Raw genomic sequence first — 12,371 nt, 5'->3', positions numbered from 1 at the left:
AGTCAGGTGTGCTAAGGTCTGGGGTCCTGTTACAGTAGGACGTTTCCTTAGTGACTGATGTGGCAGTGTCCAGCCTATTGTGGGGTGTGTCACCCTGGGCTGGTATTCCTGGGTTCTATAAGAGAGGAGGCTGATGGGGGCTGAACAGATGACTCAGCAGTTAAGAGCACTGGCTGCTCTTCCAGAGGACCTGGGTTCAATTCCCAGAACCCACATGGCAGCTCACAACTGTATGTAAACTCCAGTTTCAGGGGATCTGACACCCTCATACAGAAAAATAAATCTTTAAAAAAGAATTTGGTGGGTGCAGGGGAAGGCTGAGCAAGTCATAGGAGCAAGCCAGTAAGCAGTACCCCTCCATGGTCTCTATCAGTTCCTGCCTCCAGGTTCCTGTCCTGTTTGAGTTCCTGCCTCGCTTTCCCCCAATGATGGATTGTGCTGTGGAAACCTAAGTGAAACAAACCCTTTTCTTCCTAGCTTGCTTTCGTCATGCTGTTTAATCACAGTGACGGAAGCTCTGACTGAGACAGGTCTCTTGTTAATCACATCTAATTCTTTAGTCTAGTTGGCCAGAAGCCTTCAAACTTACCATAGGAGCAACTCTTAAACTTCTCTCTGAAATGCCACAAGCTATCCCTCAGTTGTTTAAATTGCTCTCTGCATCCTTATCTTCCAAACTCCCACAGAATATCTCATTAAGCGTAAGTTTCAGGCAGTCTGCTATATGTATCAGATACTACTGTATCAGAAAATGAGAGAATATTGAACCCCAGAATATACAGTAGATAAGACTTTTAATTCTGAACTAACAGGATGGGTATTCTGGGGAGTGAACTATACTAGACACTGGGAAGATTGTACCTCCTCAAAGAATTCAGCCAGTGAGAAATTCAGGAGACAGATAGGGAAATACAATTAGTAATATAAAAGCCACTGTTTGTGTTTTAATATCCTTAAAAAGCATGCACTTATGTATAGTGGTAACAAGGTTGACAACGGACTGCTGGACACAGGTAAAAAAAACTGGGGAGCAGTAAAGATCCCAGAAATGGGGAGACCCACCCGAAGCAGGATGGCCACAGTTGTGATTGTGAGAAATGTCAAGCTGTGTCTTGGAACTGTTCTAGTTGTGTGTAATTGTTCAGAGTGGTCAGATAGTCTGCATAAACCAGAGACTTTCTGGCATCCCAGTGGCTCTTTCAATAAGAGATAATCTAGTGCTGCTCAGTTTTGTGATACAGCTGTCTTTGTTTTGTTTTGTTTTTTGTTTTGTTTTTTGTTTGTTTTTACGAGACAGGGTTTCTCTGTATTGTTTTGGAGGCTGTCGGTCCAGCCCGGCCTCAAACTCACAGAGATCCGCCTGCCTCTGCCTCCCGAGTGCTGGGATTAAAGGCGTGCGCCACCACTGCCCGGCTCATGATACAGCTGTCTTCTCCTAGTTCTTGATTTAATCCTCCTAATATTTGAGCTGTTATATTAGCTTTGTTAATAGCCCAGGCCAGTTTTGTAGTCTTCTGCTGAATTCCTACAAGGCCAGGTACAAGCAGAAGAAAGGTAGCTACTGTAGCTCTCTCAGGCATGGACGTAAGCGTTAAATGGTCATCACGATCAATGAACATTCTGTGCATAATGCAGTCAGTGTGGAAAGATGTGACCACGGGCACATAAACCAAAAACATTTCCTGCAGAAAAGGGACCAGTCCACAGGTAAAGCTTTTCAATGCGTTAAAAGTTAGTTGTGTACAACCCCACACTGAGACTTTTCCTCAATGTGTCAAAACATAAAAAAGAGTTATAGAAGACAAAAGACATGGAAGCCCTTGAATATCCCTTAGGCTGGAATGTGACATTGTCCCTAGCAATGTTAACATATTCAATAAGAGGAATTCCTAATCCCACCAAATTTGTCTTTAATTAATTTGGTATATATCTGGGCAGTGGTGGTACACTCCTTTGGTCCCAGCACTTGGGAGGCAGAGGCAGGTGGATTTCAGTGAGCTTGAAGCAAGCCTGGTCTATAAAGCAAGTTCCAAGACAGCCAGGACTGTTACACAGAGAAACCCTGCCTCGAAATCCCCCCCCAAATTGATGTAGAAGGGTCACCAAAAATGAAAAAATAGTCTTATTAAGCATCCAATAGCCAATTGCAGCCATAGATTATTGCCTAAGAGTCTTATTGACCTTATAGCTAATTCAGGGATGGACATATTACTGTGTGCTATAATAGTATCTTTTTTTTGTCCTTTTCCCATTTTTGATAATGATGTAGCCCTTGATGCCCAAATTCAGCTTGTAATTTAAATATTCCAAAAATCATTATTCCCATTTTTTATTGATAAGTTATGTCATATCATATTCTCAAACTCAGTTTGTTTAAAATTTACTCCTTCCTTATCGTTCTAATTAACAATGCCAACCTCCAGAGTTCCATTAACATGAACACTTGAGCATCTCAGTACTATTGGTACTTTGGTGGCACCTGTAACTTTAGAGGTGGACAACTTAGTGTCATTTTCAAAAGAAATGAATTCAGGAGTTATATCAGGAGTTACAGCCTGATGATTTTACTTCAAGGTTCATTCTGCTTCCTGACACATTCTCTTTTTCTTTTCCTTCCTTCCTTCTTTCTTTCTTCCTTTCTTCCTTCCTTCCTTTCTCCTTCCTTCTTTCTTTTCTCTTTTCCTTCCTTCTCTCTCTCTCTCTCTCTCTCTCTCTCTCTCTCTCTCTCTCTCTCTCTCTCTCTCTCTCTCTCTCGCTTTGTTTTTCAAGACAGGATTTCTCTGTAGTTTTGGAGCCTGTCCTGGAACTCAATCTGTAGACCAGGCTTGTCTTGAACCCACAGAGATCCACCTGCCTCTGTGTCCCAAGTGCAGGGATAAAGGCATGTGCCACCCATGCCCGGCTCTGACACATTTTCTTAATCTGTCCCCACACAGGGATCTTGGTTTTGCTGGATGAGACTGTCGAGTTGCCTCTTCTTTTTTCCTGGTGATCTTCATCTTCTTGAAGGATGTTTTGAATGGGTCCTTATGTTGAAACTCCCATTGCTTTACAGTAGTGGTTTATATGCTGTTGTGATATTCACAACAATTGATCTGAATCTGAAACAACACAAGCAAACCCACCTCTCCATGTCTCCATGTATCTGCTATGCCATTCTTTCTCAGATGGGCAATACCACCATATAGTAGTTTTTAGCTTATATTTTAATGACTCTCCTGTTTCTTTCCAATGGTTTCAGCATAGGGTATGTTGTGCTCATCCAAGATTTCAAAATTTGGAGTTTACAGAGATTTCAGAAGTTGGTCATGAGGGGAAACTTGGAGAACTGCCCCCATTTAGCTTATCAATATAAACCATCAAGGGTGATGGTTTGCTTTAGGGTAAACTTTGACAACATATAGAAGACTACATAAAGGGAGATATAAATTAGTCTCACCCTCCATTCTTGTCTGTAAATTAATTACATTTGTTTGAATGACTACAAACATAATTCTGGGCATACTAAATACATTTAATTGTCCCGTGCCACAGGACACTCGGATCCTTCTGCAGTAAAGCTTTAATGCATCTTGAGAGATAGATGATCAGCTTCTGAGGGGGAGACCCCAAGCTAAGAAACCCAGCCCCTTATATAAGCCTAGGAGCTCCGAGTGAGAAGTGAGACGTGTAGAGCCGGGATTGGTGGTTTGCTCATCACCCCAGATGACGCCACGGGAGAGGCAGAGCTTAAGCAGTGGAAAAACACCTAGCACATGCGTACCAAGGTTGTTTACTCCAACCAACAACGGATGTCGGCGCCATCTTGTAATGGCGATAGCGAGGGCGGCTCCTCACATTTAATGATTTATAAAGTAACAATACTTTTTAAATTACCTTTTAATAGTTTATTATAAATAAGTAATTTTTGTAAGATTAGAATTTTATAAATTAAGGTAATTTATCCCCATTAAGATTTGGGTCTTAATTGAGAAACTTGGAAAATTCCCAGGAATCCACAAGGATGACCCCAGTTAAGACACTCAGCGTTAGTGGAGAGGGTGCCTCAACTGGCCTTCTCCTGTAATCAGATTGATGACCACCTGAAATATCATCATGGAACCTTCATCCAGTAACTGATGGAAGCAGATGCAGAGATTCCACAGCTGAGCACTGGGCAGAACTCCCAGAGTCCAGTTGAAGAGAGGGGAAGTGATGAGCAAAGGGGTCAAGACCAGTTTGGGGAAACCCACAGAAACAACTAACCTGAGATAGTGGGAGCTCACTGACTCCAGACTGACAGTGGGGGAGCCTGGATAGGACCAAACTAGGTCTCTGAATGTGAATGACAGTTATGTGGCTTGGGCAGTCTGTAGGGCCACTGGCAGTGGGACCAGGATTTATCCCTAGTGCTTGAACTGACTGACTTTTTAGAACATATTCCCTGTGGAGAGATACATTGCTCAGCCTGGATACAGGTGGGAGAGGGCCTTGGTCCTGCCTCAAAGAGATGTGCCAGACTTTGTTGACTCCCCATGGGAAGCCTCACCCTCCTGAGGAATGGATGGGGTTGGGAAGAGAAAGGTAGGGAGGAAGGAGGAGGAGAGGGAATAGGATGTAAAATCAGAAATTGGGATGTAAAATGAGAAAAGATCATTTTAAAATAAAAAATGTTTAAAAAATATTTGAGCCTTAAAACTTACAATTTTTGAATAGAAACTGTTTAGCACCAAAGTAAACTTTAAGTTATAAATACAGTCCAAGAAAAAACTAGGAACTCTAGGAACTTCTTGGGCATGGTTTGAACATACGAGACCTCAAAGCCCACCGCCAGTAACACTTCCTTCAACAAGACTACTACTTCAACAAGGCCACACCTCCTAATAGTGCCACTTCCTATGGGCCTACAAGGACCATTTTTTTTGTTGTTGTTGTTGTTCATAATTAAAACTTTGTTGAAGGGGGCTGGAGAGATGGCTCAGAGGCTAAGAGTGCTGACTGTTCTTCCAGAGGTCCTGAGTTCAATTCCCAGCAACCACATGGTGGCTCACAACCATCTGTAATAATGCCCTCTTCTGGCCTGAAGGCATATGTGCAAACAGAACACTGTATACATAATAAATAAATAAATCTTTAAAAAAACTTTGTTGAAAAGCTGACACCAAAATAGGAGATCATCACTGTATACATAGTTACATTGTCTTGGTAGAGTCACTGAACTTGATAAGGCTTTCTGTGAAAAACAAAAATTCAGGAACGTGTATAGATGATTAGTTGCTTTCTTCTAAATGAACAGCCTTCTGAGCCTGGCTTTTCCTCCTGTGGGCTGGCACAGCACTGTTGAACAACCTACACAAAGAACCACTGTCTGAGCATGGCTGGAACTGTAGTAGTGTTGTAGCAACCTGGCCATTTCACATCCATGAAGTAAGAATTTGGGCTCTGAAGCAGAGTTTCTTCTTATGTTTCTTTTTTTCCTCTTTCAAGGAAGGGTGTAATAAGTGTCTAGCCAGAGGCATGGTGATGGCTCCACCAGCACCAGTGACCAGATCTCTGAGGTGAGGCGCTTGCTGGCCACGAGAACCATTTTTATTCAAACCACCACACATTTTTTTTTGGTCTTTATCTGTTATTTTTAATTGTAGGACAAAAATCTCATTTTATCATATAAATCTGTTCTTATCCAAAACTTTCCCCCCAAAATATATTTGACACGTGTTAAAATGTGTATTCTAAACATATTTTCCATACTTTAAATGAGAATGACTCATGTATTTCAGGCTTAGCCACCATGCAGTGACACTATTTGAAAGGATTAGGAATGGCCTTGTTGAAAGTGTGTGTGTCACTGGGGTTTCAAAAGTCCCTGTCAGGCCAGGTTCTCTGCCTGTGGATCAGGATGTAGCTCTCAGTGCCTTCGTCAGCACCAAGCCTGCTGCCATGCTCTCTGCTGTGATGAAACTAACCCTCTGAAACTTCGAGTGAGCCTCCATAAAATGCTTTCTTTGTAATCGTTGCCATGGTCATGCTGTTTCTTCACAGCAAGAGAATAGTGACTAAGACGCCTATTTATTGTTTCTTTTTATTTCCCTGAACAAGAGTTGAATCCAAGCTACATACATGGTAAAATGTACCATGTTAAGATAACCTGTACACATTAATTTTTGTTGTAAGTTTTTTTTTTTTGAGACAGGGTTTCTCTGTGGCTTTGGAGCCTGTCCTGGAACTCGCTCAGGCTGGCCTCGAATCCACAGAGATCCACCTGCCTCTGCCTCCCGAGTGCTGGGATTAAAGGAGTATACACCACTGCCACCACCACCCCCTGGCTAAAAATTTATTTATATTTTTATATGCATTGGTGTTTTGCCTGCATGTGTATCTGTGTGAGGGTGTTGGACCCTGGAGCTACAGACAGTTATGAGCTGCCATGTGGGTGCCTGAGTTGAACCCAGTCCTCTGGAATAGCAGTCAGTGCTCTTAACCACTGAGCAATCTCTCCAGCCCTAGAATTTTACAGTTTTTAATTCTCCAATGCCACACTTTATAGAACCTGAGAGTAAGAAATTTGCATTTTAACAAGAGACTCAGAGATATTAATAACCTTGAATGGGGAACATTTTTTTGGAAACAAGAACCAAAACGGGATGCAGCACTCAGAGAGCCAAACATCTGTAACTGTATCAGCCATCTGTACCTTTAGGTGCGAGTCTCTTGATTGAAGGCTTTTAAATACCATATATATAAAAACACTAACAAACAAATCTATCATTTTTGTAAGACATTTCTCTCGATTGAAAGTTTTAAATACCATTTTATATAAAAGCATTAACAAATAAATCTACCATTTTGTAAGGTATTTTCCTTAAAGGAGGGGGTGTCAGGCAATAACTATTTTTATTAGCTTATGCTCAGTATATTTAACAGTCTTTTTGTAGCTATAAAGGTGGACTTGCCCCCTCTGTTCTTAGCTTTTAGCCTGTATATTGTGTGAGGTTTTACTCTTTTCCTCTTTGGCCTTTCTTGAGGGGCCTTCCATCCAGCTCCCAAGTAAATCATTCATGGAGGCTTATTCTTAGTTATGAATGTCTGGCCTTAGTTTCGCTTGTTTCCAGCCAGCTTCCCTTAACTTATATTATCCCATCTACCTTTTGCCTCTGGTCTTTTCCTGTTCTCTTACTTGGGTAAATCTTACTCTTGCTTCGTGGACTGCTGTGTAACTGGGTGACTGGCCCCTGAGGTCCTCCTCTATTACTCCCCTCCATCCTTGTTTCTCCTATTTATCCTCTCTGCCTGGCAGCCCCGCCTATCCTTGCTCCTGCCTCACTATTGGCCATTCAGTTCTTTATTAGGACCACCAGGTGTTTTAGACAGACACAGTAACACAGCTTTACAGAGATAAACAAATGCAGCATAAACAAAAGTCACACACCTGAAAATAATATTCCCCGACACCTGTATATCTTAGTTCCTCCAGGAAACCTTGAGGTCTGTTGGGGAAGTCTTATGTCAATAAAGCACTGTTGAGCCTATAGGGAATCTAGATGGGAGGGACTAGGAGTCCAGGAGGATTCTGGGAAGGAGAAACACAAGAGAGTCGAGATGTAACGCCATTGGGGTAGGAAGCCCGGAAACTTCTCCGGTAAGAAACATACTTAGGTTAACAATTATGGGGTAATTACTTAAGTCAGAGCTAGCCAGTAAGAAACAAGCAAGGCCAACAGCTTCATAATTAATACAGCGTCTTGTGTGTTTATTTGGGGACTACAAAGCGGCAGAGCCCAGGTGACTGGTGGGGGATAAACCAAAGCGATTAGCAAAGAAAAAGCTTCTCTTAACAGAGGTCTAATGCAATAAGGCCTATTTCCACACAAACAGCTAAGAGGAGTGACTGGACACTCAGGTGAAGGTCCATTGCCCTTGTGTATTGCCTCCTTTTTGAGGGACTATTAACACTTAACGAGCCCAGCTATGATTATTTTAAGCTGGGTCCATAAGAGTTACTATGAGAGATTTTAGATAGAGGGTCACTTTTAACCTTTATATACAAGCATCCTATTAGCTGATTTTCTTATATACACATTTATATCACTAGATAAATAATAGTAGTCCCTACTAGAAATAGCTTATATATTGTTATTAACCACACAGTGCCTTTTAAAGGAGCTTTTGTTGATCTCCTTTTGCTTGTCATGGAGTTGGGGGACCAGCTTGACTCGGGACAGGAGCTCTGGGGGAAACTTTGAAACAAACATGTTTAGGTCTGAAGTGGGCAGGCCAAAACACAGATCCAGAGCCAGCTTTTCGGGGAGCTAAACATCATGTGATAATGTATTTTTAATATTGTCCATGCCCAAAATGCATTTGAGTCAGACATCTAAGTAGTGTCGTCTGTGTCTGTTTATAACTGAAAAGTAGATACAAAACCAATGTTATCCGGTCTTGGTGGGACAGAAACAAAGGTGTACCACATCAAAGGGCAAGTCAGTACCGAGAACAGAAAGAATATCCTATCTCAGGGGAAGTGAGCTTGGAGACCCCATTATCATTGTAGGCTCATATATAATATAAATTGACATTTCTTGCTCAAATTAGGCGTAGTCCGAGAGCATTGTCAAAGCCTAATGTTTCTAATGACACCTTTCTGAGATCAGATTTAGAGACAGTTTCTTCATGCAACCAATTCACAAATAGAAGGAATACAGCAGGGTTTTAGCAGGTTCTGGTCATCTTGTTCCAGTCATGGGGTATGAGACACTCTGTCCCAGCTAGCTCTCTCAATAGCCCCACAGCACGTGGAGATTTAACTCTAAGAGGAGATGGCTTGTTTAAAATCTCTAAGTATCTTGTAGGGAGGAGGCTCATGTTCTGCATGTATTTTCCTCTTTCCCATAGGAAAATTATCATCAGCTCTGGGTAAAAAGGGTTAGAAAGGAACTGGTGAGGTAATGATTGCCTCAAGGCCCCCTTCCTTTTAGCTAAGTCCCTTGAGCTAATGCAGAAACACCAACTTTTACAGAAACAGAGAAGGTTAATAAACAACTTTTCACAAAAAGACCAAGCTACACAATTGACACTCACATGCAGAGGGCCTAGGTTGGTCCCATGCCAGCTCCCTGGCTGTTCATCTGGAGTCCATGAGCTCCCACTAACTCAGATCAGCTGTCTCTTGGTTTCCCCATCATGATCTTAACCTCCCCATTCCTCCTTGCTCATACAATCCCCCTACCCTCTCTTCAACTGGACTCCCGGAGCTCAGCCCAGTCCTTGGCTGAGGATCTATATCTGCTTCCATCAGTTACTGAGTGAAGGTTCTATGATGACAACTAGAGCAGTCACCAATCTGATTACAGGGGAAGGCCAGTTCAGGACCCTCTCCGCTATTGCTAGAAGTCTTAGCTGGAGTCATCCTTGTGGGTTCCTGGGAACCTCCTTGGTACCAGGTTTCTCCCTAACCCCACAATGGCTCCCTCTATCAAGATATCTCCCCTGTCACCCTCCCCCTCCATCCCGCCTACAACTCGACCATCCTGATGGCTCATGTTCCCATCCCCCCATCTCCTCCCCTCTATTCCCTCTCAGTTTACCTAGAACATCCCACCTATTTCTCTTCTCAGGGAGATCCATGTGCCCCTCTGAGGGTCCTCCTTGTTACCTAGCTTCCTTGGGCTGAGGATTGTAGCCTGGTTATCCTTTGTTTTACCTCTAGTATCCACTTATGAGTGAGTACATGCTGTGTTTGTCTTTCTGGGTCTGAGTTACCTCACTCTGGGTGATTTTTTTCTAGTTCCATCCATTTGCCTGCAAATTTCATGATGTCATTGTTTTTTTGTTTTCTGCTGAGTAATACTCTTTTTGTGGTGTCCCTAGTAGTGGGACCAAGACCTGTCCCTGATGCATGAACTGGCTCTTTGGGACCTATTTCTATGGTGGGCTGCCTTGTTCAGCCTTGATGCAGTGGGGAGGAGCTTGGCCCTACCTCAGCTTGAGGTGCATGCTTTGTTGAGTCCCGTGGGGAGGCCTTACCCCATCTAAGTGGAGAGAGGGGAGGACTGGATGGGGAGATAGGGGAGAGGTGGGGGAGGGAGTGGGAGGAGAGGAGGGAGGGGAAACTGTGATTGGCATGTAAAATAAATTAAAAAACGATGAAAACACAACTTTTCAACTTCTGAATCATCAGGAGTCAAAAGATGGGGAACAACAGGTAACAAAAGGTTTAAGGCAAGGCTCATTTACATCTTCTCATTTGCCATCTGAAGGTGCTATCTAGCTCTTGATTTCTCCTTCTTGAGAAATACCAATGCTGGGTGTTCCCTTGCCCAGATTTATATTCTTCATAACTGTTACAGCTTAACAGCAGGTGAAAACAGACCACAACAGACGACAAAACTCATGTTGGAAGCTTTAATGACAAGGTGCGCAAAAGAAGATCGTGGAAGCATGGCTCAGAAAGGGAAGGTGGGGGAAGAGGAATGGGGCTGGTGGCAGGGGAGCTTTGAAGGGGCTTTAGCACCTGTGTACAGAGGCTTACGAAGCCAAACAGAGCATGCACACGGATTACATAGTGACACATGGCCATGATAGGTCTTGAGAAATGCAGGTCCTCAGGGGTGGGCTGCAGATGGGTCTTGACAAAGTGAGACAGAGCTTGGCTATTAGGATGAAAAAGCTGGTGTAGACAGGACAGAATGTGTTGGGTTGTTAGGAGGTGACAGTGGGGGTGTGGGTTGTGGTGCAAGGATTCCCTGTAGTGGGTGAGCTGAGTCTGAGCCTTAGAAGGCTGCAGCTCTAGCTGCCTTCTCAGTTCTGTTGTTTCCCCTAGAGATGTTGGAGCTGACGGTCTGATGAGACCAGCAGTGAATAATTCCTATAGCTTTAGGGAGATGGGAGGTTTTTAGCATGGCCATAATGTGACCTGAGGTTATTGTAAGTAGCCCTTTTGTTGTAAGTAGCCCATGCTCTTTCCAGATGGCAGCATGGGATGGGATATGAATAGCTTATTTGGAGTCTGTATAAATGTTTAGGGATTTTCCTCATGCTAATTGGAAGGCACATGTGAGAGTTATTGGGTTAACCTGTTGGTTAGTAGTGTGGGCAGGGAGTACCTTGCTTCAACCACCCCATTATCTGACACTAAAGCATAGCCTGCTTTTCAGGTCCCCTCATGTAAAAAGGAGCTGCCATCTGTGTACCAGGGTTAGGTGGCCTGAGGCAATGTGCCCTCCTGTGTGTGTGAGGGATGGGGCAGTAGTTCTTCTAGGGGTTCAATGTAAGAATGAGATGGGGAGTGGTTAGTGTTTGGTCGAGGAAAGAGATTCGGAATATTAAGGGGTGGGAAGAATGGAAATGAAGTGTGGCATCTCCTGCTAATGTCACCTGGAGAGGAAAGAACCGGAAGGAGGTAGAGTTTGTAAGCCTTTGTACGTTAAGAGATGGGACAGGTTGTGGGGAGAAGATAGTAGTGGGTGAATCAAAGTTTAGATTTCTATTTTAAGGAAAATGAGGAGATCAGTGACTGCTAAAGCATGTATTCAGGGTGCCAATCCCTGGGCGGTAAGGTCTAGTTTATTGAAAGGTATGCTACAGGTGCAAAGGGAGGCCCCAGATGGTGGCCTATAACCCCAAAGGCATATCCCTCTTTTTCTGTTACACAGAGGGAGAAAGAATGAGTCTAGGAGATGAAGGGCTTGAATCTGGATGAGAGCCTGTTGGAACTTCTGAAAAGGCTTGGTAATGAGACTAAGGAGATGTTTATGTGGGGACCCAAAGCTGTCTCATATCCTTATGAGCAAGGAGGGAAAAATAGGGAATCCAGGAACATAAGAACCCAGCTATTCCTAGGAATGATAACATTTCCTCTTTAGTAGAGGGGACTGCAAGAGACTGGATTAGATGTTTTCTATCTAAAGTAATGTCTTTGTGGGTTGGGGTAATTAATGGTTAGTCCCAAATAGGTGACCTGAGGAGTTGACAGTTGGCTGGACAAGAAATTTAGAAGAGCTAATTTGTAAGGATGGACTGCAAAGGAGAATGTCATCCACATACTGTATGAGTTTGGATTTGGGAAGAGACAAAGAGAGTAGGTCAGAAGCTAGGGCCTAGCCAAATAGGTGTGGACTGTCTCAGAATGCCTTGGGTAGGACAGTCCAGGTGAGCTGTGTGGAGAGGTGGGTGTCAGGGTCAGTCCAAGTGAGAGCAAAGATATTTTGAGATGGAGTGCAGAGAGGGATAGAGAAGAAAGCATACTTGAGATCCAGAACTGAGAAATGAGAGGTCCCTGGATGTATAGTGGAAAGAAGGTGTAGGAATTAGGCATCACGGTATAGGTGGGATCCATTGCAGAATGAATGAGCTGGAGGTTTGAACTAGGTGGTAAGTCCTGTTAGGCTTCTTAA

Source organism: Mesocricetus auratus, unplaced genomic scaffold, assembly GCF_017639785.1.
Source record: "Mesocricetus auratus isolate SY011 unplaced genomic scaffold, BCM_Maur_2.0 Super-Scaffold_100022, whole genome shotgun sequence".
NCBI classification, from domain to species: Eukaryota; Metazoa; Chordata; class Mammalia; order Rodentia; family Cricetidae; genus Mesocricetus; species Mesocricetus auratus.
Note: the sequence above shows the minus strand (reverse complement) of the source record.